This window comes from Lipophrys pholis (assembly GCF_963383615.2).
Source record: "Lipophrys pholis genome assembly, chromosome: 15".
Lineage (NCBI taxonomy): Eukaryota > Metazoa > Chordata > Actinopteri > Blenniiformes > Blenniidae > Lipophrys > Lipophrys pholis.
Window position 1 is genome coordinate 26,654,276 of NC_137642.1, and position 18,182 is coordinate 26,672,457.

Here is an 18,182-nt window from a genome sequence, read left to right on the forward strand (position 1 = left end):
TCACATGCAAGACGAGCTTCAGAGGAGCAGAGGAATGTTTATTTTCTTTCAAATAATAATAGGCTGAACATTTCCAGGGCGTCGCATCTGATCTGAAGCTTCTTTCATTGAGTGGAAATGTTGATCAATCCCATTAAATCTGTACGATCAGTCTCATTTGTTCACTGTGATTGGAAGTATTGGAAAACGAGAGTGTGGCCTGCAGAGGTTTTGTTGATCGACGGACTGACTGATTGATCGACTGATCGTTTGCAGGTGTGAATTCTATCTTCAATAAAAGCTTCATCTCAGAGCAAACATCCCCTTAAAATGATTATTTACCTCATTAGATGGTTTTAAACATTAACTAGAGCTATACTCGGTAGAGCACAGACCTTCGCCACATTTGTTTGCGGAAGCAAGTTAGCACTGCTACCATATTAGGAGTTTTTGGGGATTTATTTAAAAACAGTAAGCCGTTTACGTCCCAAAATCTAATCGATTGATCCTCGGACGATGACAAATCATCCCTGAAGATTTCAGGCAATTTGGGTGACGGTTTCATCCCTACATCCGTCATTCCAGGGATATATTAATATATATTAATTTGTCTAAAAAGATGCATGAAGGCTACAAAATGCTGCAAATAAAGGATTTAGTTTTACATGTTTCACTCAGGAGGCATTGTTCAAAATCTCAATATGTTCCTGTGTACGATGGCTGTAGTAAACACACGTTCTGCCGATGGAGTCAGTATGGTTTTATTATGAGAATGACCAACGGCACTACCTAGTGGCCTGGCACGCTAACTACATCGTTTTCAGTGTTTCTGTGGAAACGGAGGCTGTTTTCAAAATGAAACCTTCCTGAAAGGAAAACACAAAAACATCTTCGATCGAGTTGATCACACTTCAGGAAGATTACCATATTTCAGTTTCTCACTCTTCTGTTTAGGTTCATTTACTTAAAGAACAAAAAAAAACAAACATCCAAACCGAAAGATGAAAGACGATCAAACTGAGTTTTTTATTTTTTTTCTTTCTCCGCTGAAGGATCCCTGAGAGTCCGAATGAACTCTGTCTTACACTTTCCTTCCACCGCAGTCGGTTTGAGCTCGTCCCCATCACTGATTTCCAGTCCCGGCGGCCCGACTGGACACACGATACCTAAAAAAGAAGGTCGACTCCGTGGTGACGCAGAGTCTTTGATCTGCCAGCCGAGGCAGCTTTGATACCAGCTTATCAGTGAAAACAAGGTTCCTCGCTGCTCTCCTGTCGACTCTTCCTCCTCGTCCTCCCGGCACTTTTCACTTCTTGCTCGCTCGTCCTCTCATTTCTCTCCTCTCTCTCTCCACCCTTCCTGTGCTCTTTCTTCCTCCACCACTCTTATCTCTCCCTCTTTTGAACTCACATGGTCGTTCACCTCCTCGTTCACTTGCGTTTTTCTTCTCCCACGTGGCTTCTACAGTAACCTCACGGGCTCACGTATGCAGACGAATACTAAATGTGGGACCCAATTCAGTTTATTTACTGAATCAGAGTATCTACAGTTTGTCTGTCTTATTATGAACACCATGACTTATTATTTTGGAAAGTGTTTATTTATTTACCTTAAATGTGTCATACTGACCAGCTTTTCAACACTTTCACATGGTCCAAAGAGTAAAATTCAAAGTTTCTAGCTTCTCCTTGATTTTCCCTCCATTTGAATATTGGATCATCGGAGCTGCATTAGAATCTGTGTCTCTGTTGTTGATTTAAACCAGTTTGCTCTCGTCAGTGTTAAATTTCCGACCAATCAGGCGTCGCGGCTCATTTCCAGTAAAAGCTGTCCGTCAAAGCTGCTGCTATAAATCTGCTTTTTTTTTTAAAGTGACGCTCATTCATGTTGTGCTCCGCGGCGCTGTATCACCGGAGCTGTGATGACAGGCCCCCATACAAACTGAAGAATGGACGTGTCACAGCCAGAATGTGCCTCATAGATCCACGCTACGCTTCCACATAGTCGCAGGAAAATCAGCCCGGTTATTTATGAGTCCTCTGTGTGGGAAAACACTCTTAAGACTCTCCCCTGCTTTGCCCGCTAAGTTACACATCAGAAGCCGGCGAGCGGCGGAATAATGCTTCACGCTGATAGATGGCGGCTCGCTGTGGTTACAGTACAAAATGTTCAGTGTGCTTTTCAGATGAAGCGCTGAGAGGACTCGTCTAATAGGAGCCCCTGACTTCCCCCGGCATTAAAACAGGAGCCCAAATAGCTTAAACTGCCGCTTCCTGTTTCATCTCTCCTCTTTCTTCCCTGCTCTGCCTCCCTGTGCTTCACTTAATGGTCTTTTTTTTTTTTTTTTTGTGCTTTTGATGCTTTCTTAAAAGGAACGAAGAGGCTGAAACACAAAGAAGGAAAAAGAAAAAACAACAAACAACCTCAGACGTTCCTTTGAAAGGAAAGACCAGATGAGGCTGAAAAAGGCCGAAGTGTACAGAATGCAATTATTTACAATATATTTTACCCCGATGTTACAAAGCTAACTGGATGTTCAACCATGTAGATCCAGGAGGAAATAAAATTCACTTCAACTGAATTTTATTCATAAAGTTCGGAGTACAGCGCAGTCGTTTTAAGGTACTTTTACGGAGGAAAAAAAACAAACAAGAATTCACCATCAGCAGGTAGAGGAGACGGTGCAACGGAAAAACTTCCTTTAAATAAGAAGATACCTGCAGAACCAGACTGAGCAGAACCGGACAAATAGCTAAAACAGCCTCTTGTTGTTGTGTGAGCCCAGCTTTAGGAAACCAAACAAGCAAACCGGAAGCTCCTCTTTGCCTCCCGGTTACATGTCGGCGTGTCGACAACCTCCAGCCCAGAACGTATTTACTTCTTCCCTCGTCTCATCCGGGTTGTAGCTGTTGCGTGGCACCTCTGGGAGAAATCCCCGGAGTACAGTGAAGGTATTTATTATTGAGCGGCGGCTCAGCGTGATACTAACTCTACCGAAAGGAAAAGAATAAACAGGCTCGAAAATCACTTCAATCAGCAGCCCGTGTGTACCCGCTGTCAGGAGGAATTAATTCCCCAAATGAGGTTAAACTGCTATTTTTAGAACGGCAAACACTCGTTTCAAATCACAGGTTTCAAGCTTCCTGGAATCAAAAGATTTCTCACTACGTGTCATTTTACGACAACCTGTTTCATTTTATTTTCTACTTTCTAATATAACAGAAAAGAATCGACACGATTATATCAGTAATTGGCTTTTCTTTTCTTTTTCTTTGTAACTTTTCTTCTGAGAGACAATTGTAGAAAATAAAACCAGCTGAGAGGAATTTGGGTAAAATTATAGTTTCAAAGTCATTTTTCGATCACAGCGTTGATATTTGGTCGTAATAATGCAGAATGAAAACGACGCAGGAAGGAGAAGGAAGGAAAAACTATTTTCAATTGAAAACGGATAAGTTTCTTAGTGTTTTGGTGTCGGTTTAAACAACTGAGCTAGAAGCCAAAAACTAGGTGGGACTTCTTGAAAACGCTCCGACTCCGTCTCCATGGAAACGGGGGGGGTAAACACGACTTTTCTGAAAAACACTGCTCCTGCGACGGACAATAACAAGTTCGCTTATTTACTTGTTTTGAATGGTCGTAATGTATAAGAGATACAACCAGCAGCACCCACTAGTGGACCAACATGGAAACTACACTGCTTTCAGCGTTTCTGCAGTTTCCATGGAAACGTGAAACTTTTCTGAAATGTGAAAAAAACCCAAAAACGATGTGTTTGGTTTTGAAATGTTGACGCCTGAGAAAAGGAGGAAGATAAAATGAAAAGCGTCAGGAGGGAGGTGTAGAATAAAAAGAAGGATGAAGAAATTCAGAAGAGACGAGTTGTGAGGAAAAAAAAGAATAAGGAAAGAAAAGTATGAAAAAGGGGAAAAAGATAAAATTTGAAAATAAACTTAAAGAAAAAGGAAAATTATTTAAAAATAGGAAAAACTTAAAAGGAGAGTAGAGAAAAGAAAGAGGAAGAAGAGAAAAGTAGAAGAGGTGGAGAAAGAAAGAAATATTTAGATGAATAAAGGAACAATATATTTCTTACATGGCTTCCATGCATGAATGAACTTTTATCTTAGTACTAATCAGAACAAACACATGTTGCCGGTGTGATTCGTTTAAAGCCCTAATGAGCCCAATATCAACGTACCGGTTCCACGAGTTCATCGATCGGATCGATCGACACGTCGGAACCGCCGGGGCCAAGTCTTCAAGACGACGATGAGAGCAGAAGCAGGTCAGACGTGGAGAAGTGGCAGAGGACGGAGGACGACGCGTGAAGGTGACCACCGGTTAAATCTGATCCGCCGCCGCACTTTGATTTGTGTCGACGACAAACTGCAGCCTTGAACATGCAGGACGGAATCTATGCAAACACACACGTTCACGTCCTCCTCCCGGCTCCCACCGGCAGATTTATGAAGCAATAAAGACTCATCTCTCTGAAACAGTGTCTCTCACACACACACACACACACACACACACACACACACACACACACACACACACACACACACACACACACACACACACACACACACACACACACACACACACACACACACACACACACACACACACACACACACACACACACACACACACACACACACACACGATTCTCAACCAAGCCAAGCAGGGAGCTTTGCATATCCTTCTCAACCTTCAACACACAAGAGACAGATGTTCTCAACGATATTACATCTGCTTCTGCAGTGTGTGAACACACACACACACACACACACACACACACACACACACACACACACACACACACACACACACACACACACACACAGAAGGACATGGACACATTTCCTCGTTGGAACAAGTCGAAGGTTCTCGGTCCAAGACTGTAGAATAAAGCCGAAGTGCTGGCTCTGTAACCCTGACTGGGAAAACACACACACACACACACACACACACACACACACACACACACACACACACACACACACACACACACACTGAGGATGAAACAAAGAAAGACCAAAAAAGACTGCGTGTCTGTATGTTAACACGTGTTTACTATTTAGGCCTCTTCCATGAGCAGTTCAGTTACTTTTTGAGAAGCGTGTTCAGAACGGACGGAGGGAAGAAGAGATGGAGCAACTTAATCACCAGCAACTTAGTCACCAGCAACATAGTCACCTGCAACTTAGTCACCAGCAACTTAATCACCAGCAACTTAGTCACCAGCAACTTATTCACCAGCAACTTATTCACCAGCAACTTATTCACCAGCAACTTAATCACCAGCAACTTATTCACCAGCAACTTAATCACCAGCAACTTATTTACCAGCAACTTAGTCACCAGCAACTTATTCACCAGCCATTTAATCACCAGCAACTTAATCACCAGCAACTTAGTCACCAGCAACTTAGTCACCAGCAACTTAATCAGCAGAGACATTTGGACTGGTAGAGTTAGAACGATGTCACTCAGTGGTTTATCGGCTCAGCACGTAACTCCGAGCCGTGCTACATGCTACATGCCAAAGAGCTTCAGGGTTCATACTCCAGCAATGCTATGTGCTACATGCTACATGCTAAAGAGCTTCAGGGTTCATACACCAGCAATGCTATGTGCTACATGCTACATGCTAAAGAGTTCTGGGGCTCATACACCAGCAATGCTACATGCTACATGCTAAAGAGCTTCAGGGTTCATACACCAGCAATGCTACGTGCTACATGCTAAAGAGCTTCAGGGCTCACACTCCAGTGATGCTACATGCTACATACACGGCGACCGCATAGTCTTTTTGCATAGATCGAGTATAAATAAGGCGAAGTACTCGTATCGGTATTCAAATGGGCAAGTAGCTAAAGGTTAGTGCTCGCACTTTTAAAAAAGTACTACCGTTGCATCCCCGAATACTCTTCACTCTGTTTTTTGCTGAAAACACGAACGATTCCGGAGGGAAACGGTTTTCTTTGACGGGCGTTTTTTTTTTTTTTTTTTTTTTTCCCCGCGATCGAGCAACTTCGAGAACAAACGGGAGTCAAAAGTTCTCCGCCGGCGGAAGTTTAGATTATCCCCCCGCTTTTTATAACCTTCCGTGGTTGGAATCAGCCTCCACAATCACGCCATCAGTCAAGCCATTTTTAAACTCTACCCCCCCCCCCCCCCCCCCCCCCTCCCCTCGGCCCACCACCTGTCACTCTTAGCCTGCGTTGTCACAAATTCACACATGCACACAAAAAGTGCACACAAAAAAATAAAAGCACAAAGACCCCCCACTCTGCTCCCGTTGACAAGCACCCCTCATTTTAACTTCAAAATGGGGCTTTCTTTCTTTCTTTCTTTTTCTTTTTCTTTTTTTCTTGTGGAGTTGTCAGGCAGTCATCACAGCCCGGTTTAGTCGCAGACGGAGGAATAGATTGAGGGAGAGGAGGGGATATTGACACAGAGAATGAGTAAGAGTGAAAGAGTGTGACAGAGAGACGTGTCACCCACGCTCCTTTGCTCCCTCAGAACAAGTCGCACAGTAGCGACTGACTTGACGCTGCTCCCACGTTCAACCTGGAGGATTGAGAAAAAAAAAAAAAAAAAAAAGACTTTCTGCCGTCTTTCACTTGTTAAAAGGCTTTCAAGGTCTTTGTAGACTTTGGTAAAAGGCAGCAGAGGAGCAGAGGTGTATGCAGCAGCTTCCCGGTGGAGAAAAAAGGAATTCAGGTGTCTGGGGCGCCGCTGCTCAACTCAACTCCGGTCTTGTCGGCGTTGAACCGACCGAGTTTGCATCTCAGAGTCGCGTTCGGCTGCGGATTCCACTTAAACAATGGAGAGAGAAACTGCCTGAGCTCCGGCTCCCCGTCTGGTACAGTTACTGCAGTGCGTTTCTTTTCTGTCCACACCACGGTCTTTATTATTCAACTTAGAGAAACTACCGAGAGACTCCAGCCGTCCAGTCGAGTCAATGAGAGCACAGATCTGAAACCTTGACCAGCTAAATAAAAAAAAAAAAAAAATCATAAAATCTTTTATTTTTATGAAATAGAAGCTTTTTTAGTAAGTATTAACTTTTTTTTTTTTTTTACTTTTTAAAAACATTTCCAACCATTTCAACCTGTTTAGCTGAAATTACCATGTTTTTTTTTTCCAATTATTATTATTTTATCTTTTTGGATATTATTGATAGTTTCACACTATTTGAATTGTTTTTTCTCAAAAATCTTTTGCAATTTTTATTTAAACATGATTGTTATTTTGAGTGGTTGATGGGAATTTGTTATTTTATCTGTTTTTTTTAGGCTTTTTAGAGCAATCTTAAGTGGTTTATTATTATTTTTTTATTTTCAGGATTTTGTTTTTTATATTTTCATGATGTATAACCTTTTGTAGTATTTTTTTTTTAAATGTTTTTAACTTTTCCAAAACATTTCCAACCATTTCAACCTGTTTAGCTGAAATTACCATGGTTTTTTTTCCCCCAATTATTATTATTTTATCTTTTTGGATATTATTGAAAGTTTCACACTATTTGAATTGTTTTTTCTCAAAAATCTTTTGCAATTTTAATTTAAACATGATTGTTATTTTAAGTGGTCGATGGGAATTAGTTATTTTATCTGTTTTTTTAGGCTTTTTAGAGCAATTTTAAGTGATGATTGTTTTAATTCTTTTATTTTCAGGATTTTTTTTTTTATATTTTCATGATGTATAACCCTTTGTAGTAATTTTTTTTTAAATGTTTTCAACTTTTCCAAAACGTTTCCAACCATTCCAACCTGTTTAGCTGAAATTACCGTTATCTGTTTTTTTTTTTTTAAGGATTTTTAGAGCAAATTTAGTGTTTTGGGCCATTTTACTTATTTTTGCTGTTTTAGCCTCAAGTAGTTTTCGCCTTTTCAGCCAGTTGAGGGTTTTTTGTTGTTGTTTATGTTGTCGCTGGCTTCTGTACCCATTTTACATCATTTAGCCATTTTATTTTTCATTTTCTGGCAGCTTGCAGTTTTAGTCATTTTAGCCAGGCCAACTGTTTAAAATGAAAGTTATATTTGCATTTTTGGGGGTTTTGTTGTCAAGTATTATTCGACGTATTGGATTCCAGTAGGAGTTACACTGAGGACTACGGTTGACGACTAACTACTAAGGACTGAGTACTAAGGACTGAGTACTAAGGACTGAGTACTAAGGATAGTTTTGTGTTAAAACAACCATGAGATTGACTCTATTAAACAAAAATCTGAAAAAAATCTCGGTAGAACTTTAGAATGAGTCATGATGCTGCATTTTGTCACAACTCTGGAATTTTTACAATTTAATGAGTTACTACTTCTCTAAAATGTTTTTTTTTTTTAATTTTGTGGAACTTTTGTGCCGTTGTTTGGACGTGACGTAGCAACGGCGTGAACATTTCAATCTGGGTCAGGCAGTTCAGACGGCGAACGAAGTGAGATTTCTCCTCCTGAGTGAAAGCAGCCTTTTATGAGGAGGAGCAGCAGTGTTTAAGATTCAGCTCATCCCTGCAGACTGTCACCCACACACACCCACACACACACACACACACACACACACACACACACACACACACACACACACACACGCATGTTATATATGAGCGCTCTGCACCGAAAACCTGGTTTCAGCCGTCAGCCAGGCATTCAGTCATCCACAATTTCATCCATCAAAGGTGCACAGCTCACATATGAAATCCACTTTTTTTGAGGTCAGCCCGGATCTCACTCACACACACACACACACACACACACACACACACACACACACACACACACACACACACACACACACACACACACACACACACACACACACACACACACACACACACACCAACAACAAAGACCTGCTTTAAACTCTACAAACGACTTCGCCGTTGTGTTTGAGGGGCGTGTTAATTACCGCAGTGTGCAAAACTTTAACAAGCAGCTTCCCTCCAGTTCAACGGCTGATTTATTAAGACCACTTATGTAAATCACGCCGGATGCTATTTTCCAATTAGCACGCTCGAGGCTCGACGCGGTGCGAGTCGTGAAAGCTACGCTGAAGCATGCGGGATGCCGGCGACCAGGAGCAACAAAGTTTGTTCTGGACTTTTGTCCCCCCAACTGCACATTATACTACTTTTTTTTTTTTTTAAATATGTTTTAAAACTTAGTTTCGATTTAGATTTTTCAGCAAGTTTTACACAGTACACATTCATTAACGCACTTCACAAGTACATCAGTCGCTCTCCGTCCAGCTGTCTCTAAAACAAGTGTTGCTTAATAATACACATTATACTATTTCTAATTGTTGTGTGAGATAAATAAAAGTACTTGGGGGCAGGAGTCTTAAAGATAAAGCTTTGAATTTACCAGGGATTTGAACCAGCAGCCTTGACGTTCAAAGCCCCAATCCTAAATCAACCGCTGCCTCGCAAACCAAATCTATTCTGTATTCAAGCAGCAGAAGTTTCACAACTTTCGTGTTTTGTTAAAGGTGAGTTATTCACACCTTTTTGCACGGATTCAATTCCATACCAGATGAGTGGCTGAGCTCGGATCCAGAAACTCACCTGCACGCGCCAGTAAAGCCAATAAAACCGCGTGGAAACGTCAAAACGTCCTCCAGACGCGGAGGCAAAAAGTCTGGTTGAAGGCTGAGGGTAAGAGGCGGACATCGGGCTGTTTGGTTCAGACAAGCAGCTGGAGCGTCCGTCTGCCTGTCAGTCGGCCATCTTCTCCGCCTGCCGCCCACGCGCTCGCCTGTCATGTACAGACAATGAACACGGGAGGTTTTACACCGGGAGAGCTGAATTCTTCGACCGCGCCGCGCCCACGTTCCTCGCCTCTGGTTAAGCCCACAGCAGGTTTAATCCCCCCCCCCCGCTCTCGCAATGCAGCTGGGAGCTCCAGGGCCTATTACTGTAATCTGCAAAGTTTGGTCTCACGCTGCCGTTTCCTCAGTCTGATACCTTGAATGTGCCGGGAGGAAGTCTTGTTTCGAAAAGTGCCGCTGGTGGATTGATCTTCTGGGTGTTGGATCACGTCGTTACATGAACCACATGCAGATAAAATCAAGTTCTGGAAAAAGTGAAAATATTTATTTAATTTAACACGTGAATCGTACTTTATAGATCTTTTGTAGTTGGTATTATGATTGTAATCTCAAACTCAATGATCTCGCCTGGATTCGTAAGCGACGTAACGACTGAAAGTTTAAAGTGGTATTATTTATTTATTAGTGAGTGTTGCTCTTTCGTTCTTACGGAAACCGCCTTAAGTTGGATTGTTCTTACGGTGACTGTCAAAATAAAAGTGCCAAGGCCCAGGACAATATGGGCTGGGAGTCATGACACCCTGGAGCAAACTTTGTTCTGATTGGCTCTGCTGAGCATGTGCAGAACCACCAGTCACTACGACCGCGATGAACTTTGCATTTTATATTGTTCGTTTCTCTCCTTGCACTGTGGGCTTGTGTGTGGGTACAGGTGTTTATGTCTGTAGATATGTATGAATGGACGTGTATGTATATATATTCTATGTACTGCACAGGACACGTGTGTGTGTGTGCGTGTGTGCGTGCGTGTGTGCGTGTGTGTGTGTATCTATGTATATATGTAAGAGATGGAAGGAAGTTATTATATTATTTACTTGTGACAAGGGGTGAGAGTAAATACGTTTTTACTTCTTCTCACTCCTTTTCGAATACTCATCTGACGATGTTTTTCTTGATTTATTTTATATTATTATTACTGTTATTCATTTATTTATTTATTTGAGGGGAACACTTTGTTGTTCATTTTCTTTTCTTTTTTTCCTATTGTTTTTGTACCTTATTCGAAATAAACATTTCATTCATAACTTTGCATTTTTTCCCCATTTCCACGGAGCCAGACCGTTTTCGAAAAGTTTTCTCAGCGACTCCGAGCACCGTTGTCTTTAAACAGGCACACGGAACACTGCGAAGGTTTTCTGTTTTCACTTGAAGATGTTTGTGTTTTATATGTCGTTACTTGGTGGATCAATAAAAAATAAAAAAAAAAAGCAAAAAAGGCAATTTAAAAAACATTTTTTTGTTGTTGTTCTAATCGTATGCTGGATTTTCAACATCTTCAAAAATATCGTACTTAAAGCAGTTTGTAGTGGGCAAACGGTTCCCTCTGTAGGATTAACACATTTCCAGATTGTGGATGTCATACTTGACAAACATTAAATCCCAAAACCACCCCGTGTCTATTTTTAGTGTTTCTAATTGTGGAATTAAACAGCTCGTAGTAGAAATGCCACTGGGGATTTCAGTCAGAATATTTGTGTGGATTGCCCTCTTCAATACCAGCAGGCTCTTGGATTGATGGTTCCTTTGAAAAAAAAAAAATAAAATAAATGAAATGTAGATCTTCAAAATAGTGTATTTAAGAGGTTTTCACAGTTGGAATGAAGGTTGTCCAGTTGAGAATGACGTCTTTGTGGCGTACTGCAGATGGAAATGATCCGTGTGAGAGTCAAACGCAGATCTAAGAGCAGATGAGCCAACCAGAGGAGACAGGCACTCATCCAGTTATCCATTTCATCCCCTTTTCCAGTCAGTCAATCATCCGTCCAACCTTCCAGTAAACCACACTAATGTCCTTTGGTGGAATCTTTTTTTTTTTGAAGGTCTGTTATCAGCGAGGACACGCACAGTTAATCACATTAATTAATCTGACAGGCTTTATCAAAGACATTATGAGCAGAGAAGAATAGCGGGGAGGAGAGAGCGGAGGAGCAGAGTGACGTGAAGAGGATAGACAACGAGGGAGAGGGAGGGAGAGAGAGAGGGAGAGAGAGAGGGAGAGAGAGATGACGGGTTTATAAATTTGTCATCACAGGAGGAGACGGAGAGGATGAGGAGGAGAGGAAATTAAAGGAGGACAAAGGAGGAGAGGAGACAGATGTTTCGACAGAAGACGTGAACAGGGTTACCCGGTGGTTAATCCTCCATAATTCGGCCTCGTTTCACAGGCGGAGGGTTTTTTTTTTTTTTTTTCCATAGGAGCTCATTAAAGGGGCTTATGACTCCACAGGGGTCCGTCTTTACAGGACACGTGAAGAATCGTGTCCATTACCTGCTTCGCAAACAGGACAGCTTAGTGCAGCCACCATGCACTGGATCGTAAACCCACTTATAGGGAGTAACTATACTTATAGTATAGTAGTCCGTGTTGATTTTTTTATTTTTATTATTTTTTTGGCTTGATTATTATCAAACAGGTCAACTTGTGTCTTCGTGGAACAGCGGGACGTTTTCAACACCGAGTCTGGTTCTGCAGAAAGTCTCCACAATGTAAAGGAATGTGCAGATCTACTGATGGACAAATGCTTTATTTGTGTTTCGTACCGTCCACATTATTAATGCCTTCGTTGATTTGTCCATTTAGTGAGTAAGTGTAAAGTTTATTTATACGGCACCTTTCACAGATAAAGATCATAAAAGACACCGGCAATGGCAAAAAAGATAAATATGGAAATAACGTCCGTAAAAGTATAAGTACATTGGAAATTTTAAAATTTTGTATCCATCCATCAATATTTGTTCACCATTGTAACCAACTTAGTGTCACATCGATGAGGACCAAACACAGAAAAACCCGACTGGACTCCAAACCCGGGGGGGATTTCCTCGCTGTGCAGCAAACGTGTCACCCAGAATACCGCCGCGCTGACTTTTTACGATTTATACGTTTAAAAAAAGAAACACGGCTCATTAAAAACCTTCGTTTCAAAGTGTTCCGCTTTAATGTCGCACGCCCATATTTCCGGCGACGGTCTCCTCACCGAAAACGTGCACCTGCTCTTCCCGGGCTTTAATGAGGCCTAATGTGCAGAGTGACGCCGCCGCCCCCCCCCCCCCCCGTGATTCTTGTAGCCGAGTACACTGAATACATAAGTGAGGCGCCTTGCTTCTGCATAAACTGCAGCCACAATGAGCCCTTGACAACTTTTACCATCCCGCCATGAAGAAGAGCATTGAAAGGTTAAATCTGACACTGCGACTGCAATAATTAGCAGCAGTGTGGTTGGAGGGCCTTTCCATCGCGGCTGCGTCGGGGGTGTTTTGCCACCTTCACCCACAGACACACTTTATCAGGGACACCTTGGTACTCGGTTGGATCTTTTGTTTTGTTTTTTTAACCCTTCAGATCCGCTTTAAGTCTCTGTGACGCAGATTTAACGAGGCGGTGGAAACGTTCCCCAGACGTTTTGGTCCATATTGATAAAATGTCGTTGAAGCAGGTTGGTTGGCTGCATACCCACTATATCCCGGATGGGTTCTAGTGAATCCAGGTCATTGATGATGGTCGGTCAACTTCATTTTGACATTGGTTTGATTGAATACGTCTTCAATGTTTGTCTTGTAATGGACTGCTCGCCTGGTTGGCTGGGCCTACGACCCTGCAGCCTTAAGCTGGAGAAAGTTTTCCGTGATACGAAGGGGTGGATGTCCACATTTTCTGAGATGAGCCCGATGTGATCAGTTTCACCGGTCAGTCCTCGTCCATCAGCTCCCGTCAGTCAGCATCACTTTCCTGTCCCCGCTTACACGAGTCATGACGCTCCGGAGGCCGACATTGTTTATATCCTCCATCTCCTGAGCATGTGCAGCAGCAGCGTTTCAGAAAAGTTTCCTTTCTTTTCTCCGTTTCCACAGACACAGAGTTTGAGCATTTTCAAAAAGTGGTGTTTTCCCCCCATTTACACAGACGCACACTGTAATGGCGGTGCACATCTTGCACCGTCTACTGGGGACGGAGCCCGGACGTCTCCAGAACGAGACGTTTTCATCCGATTGTAATGGGAAAACATTTTTTTCTAAAACCCTGGCGTTCCCTCATGACACAGGATGAAGTTGAATTTTATTAATTGCTTATGTAGTTAAGGTGTGCTTCTCTAAGCACGATATATGGGCGTGGCCCAGGGGTGGTTGCCATAGCAACAACAGTTCAATGGAATTGGCTATTTTTATTTTTTACATTTTTGTCAATATTGAAAATATTGAACATTTATTGATGTTGGCATTCCCTCTTAACACAAGATAAAGTAACATTTTATTCACTGTATATGTAGTACAGGTGTCCTTCTCTAAACACATTATATAGATATAGCCCAGTAGTGGGCGCTATAGTAACAGCGGCTCGATGAAAATGGCCTTTCATTTTCACAGAAGAGAGGGAAACTTCATGAAATCAAAGTAAATTTTTTAGCTCAAATAAAATTTGATCCTGACATAAAGTAACCTCTGTCTGGAAAGCACAAGAGTTGTACTTTCCAATAATATGTATAGTTTATTGTTACTTTGAAAACCCTTCTGCACATGTTCCTGCGACGATAAGTGAAAATTCAGACGGATCCCAGTCGCACCCGAGCCAAAATATGGCCCCACATCACGGTAGCTTGTTTCCATGGCAACCAAAAGAATTTTTCACGGAAAAAGCACTTAACGTTTTGTCTTAATTCATCAAAAGGAACACAAACGCAAAAGTTCCACTGAAATGCGCAGCTGATTTTCTCTGTCGGCGGCCCGACCGGTCTCGCCTCTGGAGCAGTTTTTCAAAAACACAACAAAAAGTTTTGTGTTTTAAATAGTTTCCGCGTAAACGGGCGCTAAAGCTAACATAGAGGTCACAGTCCTAAAAAAAAAAAAAAAAAAGGCGCTGATTTGTCCAAAAAAATGAGGCGAGAACCTTTTTTCTATGACCTGAGTGTAAACGAGGTGTTAACGAGTGGCGTCATTACACCACACACCACACAGGGTCAAAATAATGAGGACATAACAAGGTCAAGAGGGTCTCCTCACCCGGGGGGGGAGGGGTTAGTAATGGGGGACATAATGGCAGGGTGTCACGACCAGGTGTCTACATGCTGAGGTGCTCCGAGTGTCGAGTGTTTACCCCAATTAGACAGGAGAGAGAGACGGAGAGGGAGAGCAGAACGGAGGAGAGCAAGGGAGGTGAAGAAGAGAGTGAGAGGAGACATATGTGGGAGGACAAACCGGGGGAGAGGGAGAGGAGGATGAGAAGATGAGAAGAAAAAGAAATTGGAGGGGCAGAGTGCAATGATTGGAATGTGACGGCCCCTGTGTGTGTGTGTGTGTGTGTGTGTGTGTGTGTGTGTGTGTGTGTGTGTGTGTGTGTGTGTGTGTGTGTGTGTGTGTGTGTGTGTGTGTGTGTGAATTAATGAGAATCTCAGATGAGAGGAAAGGGTCATCATGACCTGCATGCAAATCATACAAAACACACACACACACACACACACACACACACACACACACACACACACACACACACACACACACACACACACACACACACACACACACACACACACACACACACAGTGACTGAGTTGCTTTTTCACACTTGTTTCCAAACACTCACCCACAGAGTAACAAACGCTTCTTTCCTCACACACACACACACACACACACACGCACACGCACCCGCACACACACACACACACACACACACACACACTCTCGCTGCTTTTGTTTAGTCTTTAGGCGTGGCGTGCGTCACTGTGTGAGTGGCACCGGGTGACACAGCTGCTGTCCTACACGACACAATGTCATTCATGTCGGAGTTTCTGTCATATAAAGTCTCGATCACTCAGGCGTCAGCCCGTCACACACACACACACACACACACACACACACACACACACACACACACACACACACACACACACACACACACACACACACACACACACACACACACACACACACACACACACACACACACACACACACACACACACACACACACACACACACACACACTCCCAAAATATGTGTTTGTCAAGAGAAGCTCGGCCGTCCACGTCTCCGGTTGACTGGAGGCACGTCAGCGATCAGATTTGTGAGTCGGCGACGAGCAGCAGCAGTTTGTGGTTCAACTGGACGAAGGCGCCAAGTTCGTTGGCGTTTCGGGGCTTTACGACCCTCCAGAGTTAACGTCGGGGGGGGGGGGGGGTTTGAAAGATTTGCTCACCTGCTCGGCCTGCTTGAAGTTAACGCCTGTTTTAGCTGTTTGGACGGTTTGTCCAACTGATTTGTGCTTTCCATCGCCGGGAGGCACAGCGAGTTCAGAACGACTGACAGGCTGAGCTGTGGAGGCGTTTTAGCCGTTATCACGCTGCCCATGAGTAGATTATCCTGACATATATAGTGAAAAACTGTCCTTACGCATGTTTGCTATTAGTATCTGTGGATCGATTTATATATTGACACTTCGTCCAGCTCACGTTTGCAGGGAGGTCACATTCATGTCTACCTCACTATTGGACCGACCAGGCCTATTTTTGGACATGATTACCTTCGCCAAAGAAGTTGGTTGACCAGCGAAAGTTTGCCGAGAAGGTTATGTTTTTGTCTGCGTATATTTATTTATTGGTTTGTGTGTATGTATTTGACCAACTTTTCGCAAAAACTGCTCACCAGAATCCCACGAAATTTTCAGGGATGTTTCGTCATCATCCAAGTACCAATTGATAAAATATTGGGACGTTAACGGCGAACCGCTCCTGAAGAAATCCCCCAAAGCTGTGACGAAATCTCATATACAAAGACATTTCATTGTATTTTGCACCAGAATGTTTCATTAAAATTGACTACGTTGAGATTGGGTTAATTTTCAGTAGTAACTGTTTGATCTTACAAAAATAGACGAATTCATCGCATACACTGTGACCACAACAAAGAAAAACTTTAAAGTGTAAATTTAAAGGTTATTATAGTAAAGTTTAATCAGTCTGATCCACTCAAGATGAAACTGGACAGTATGTGGTCCCTGAAGTAAATTAAATCTTATTTAATAATTATTTTTGTATACATCTTATATACACATGTATATATGTATTTATATTGTATACATCTTGTATTGGTTCAGTTATTTGCTTTTAAATAACCAGCACATATTTGGTGTTTGGTTCATTCAATACCAACTGGTCCTACAATTTTTCCTGGTGACCCGTCCCTACGAAGAGAGGACACCTGTCTTCAGGGGACACTTGCCCTTGGATTGTAGGGCGTCCCTACATCAGAGGTTTTACTGTATTTATTTGGTAAATCTGTGTTTAATGGTTTATGCTGTTGTTTGTATGCCAACAGTTTTCAAGTTTGGCAGTTTATTAAACCCCGAGCAGTAGAGAACAAAACTAATCAATTAAATTGCAAATTTAAGAAAAAAGAAAAATCATTGTAACTCAAACCAAAAGCTATTAACAAAAAGCTTCTAATATGATGCAATTAACAGGAATTTTACCGGAGCGCGTGTGCGGTTCACCTGCTGAATGTCTCGGTGTAAAACAAAGCTCCACTTAACTAAAAACCACTGCCACTCACTGTCCTATAATGGAGTTAAAGCGACTGCTGCTTGGATGTACTTTGGAGCTCAGCAGGTCGCTGCTTTGCTCGCAGCGCTCTGCAGACAGCCAGAACACAACGCCGTGGGACGTTCCTGACAGCTGTCACTTTCAAATAAGCAGCCAGCTGATAGTCACAATATTGGATTTTGGTCTTGATCTCCACTCGACTGGCACGTTGGCTTTGTTTGAACTTTAAAGTGTTTTTTTTTTGTTTTTTTTTAACAGGAAAAAAAACCCAAAACATTTGTGGACATATTGATGAAGAAACATTAAATCAATGGATGAATGTTGTGCTGATAAAAGACGGTTTAAAGTCTAGATTTAAGGATTGATTCCAGATAATTTTTTGATTTATTTTGTCATTTCTTGTTACTCTGAGGCATCAAAGATCGTTTTTTTGTTTTTTTTTTAATCTCTTAAAGTTCATGAATATTGTGTTGAAACCATATTGTGAATGAACGAAAGGAGGTTTTCTAAAGCTTCGTTTCCACAGTGCCCCTTGGTGCCGGTGCCGGTCGGGTGGGGTCGGCTATCTGTAACCAGACCCATATCAGTGCCGCGTTTCCATTACACGGGGTTCGGTTTGAAATGTAGGCGGGGTTATGAACGGTTGTGTAATCACGCAGGATGTGACGCCATAACGGGAGGATGATTGCTGCCGGACAACTGATTGAAAATGGCTGCTTGCTGGGAGAACAGCGGTCGTCACGGACCAATGAGCAGACGGCAGTGTTGAAGCTCCTCCCCCTCATATCCGGCACATTGTGCCTGGTACCCCAAGTGGAGGAGTAGCGAGAAATGGTT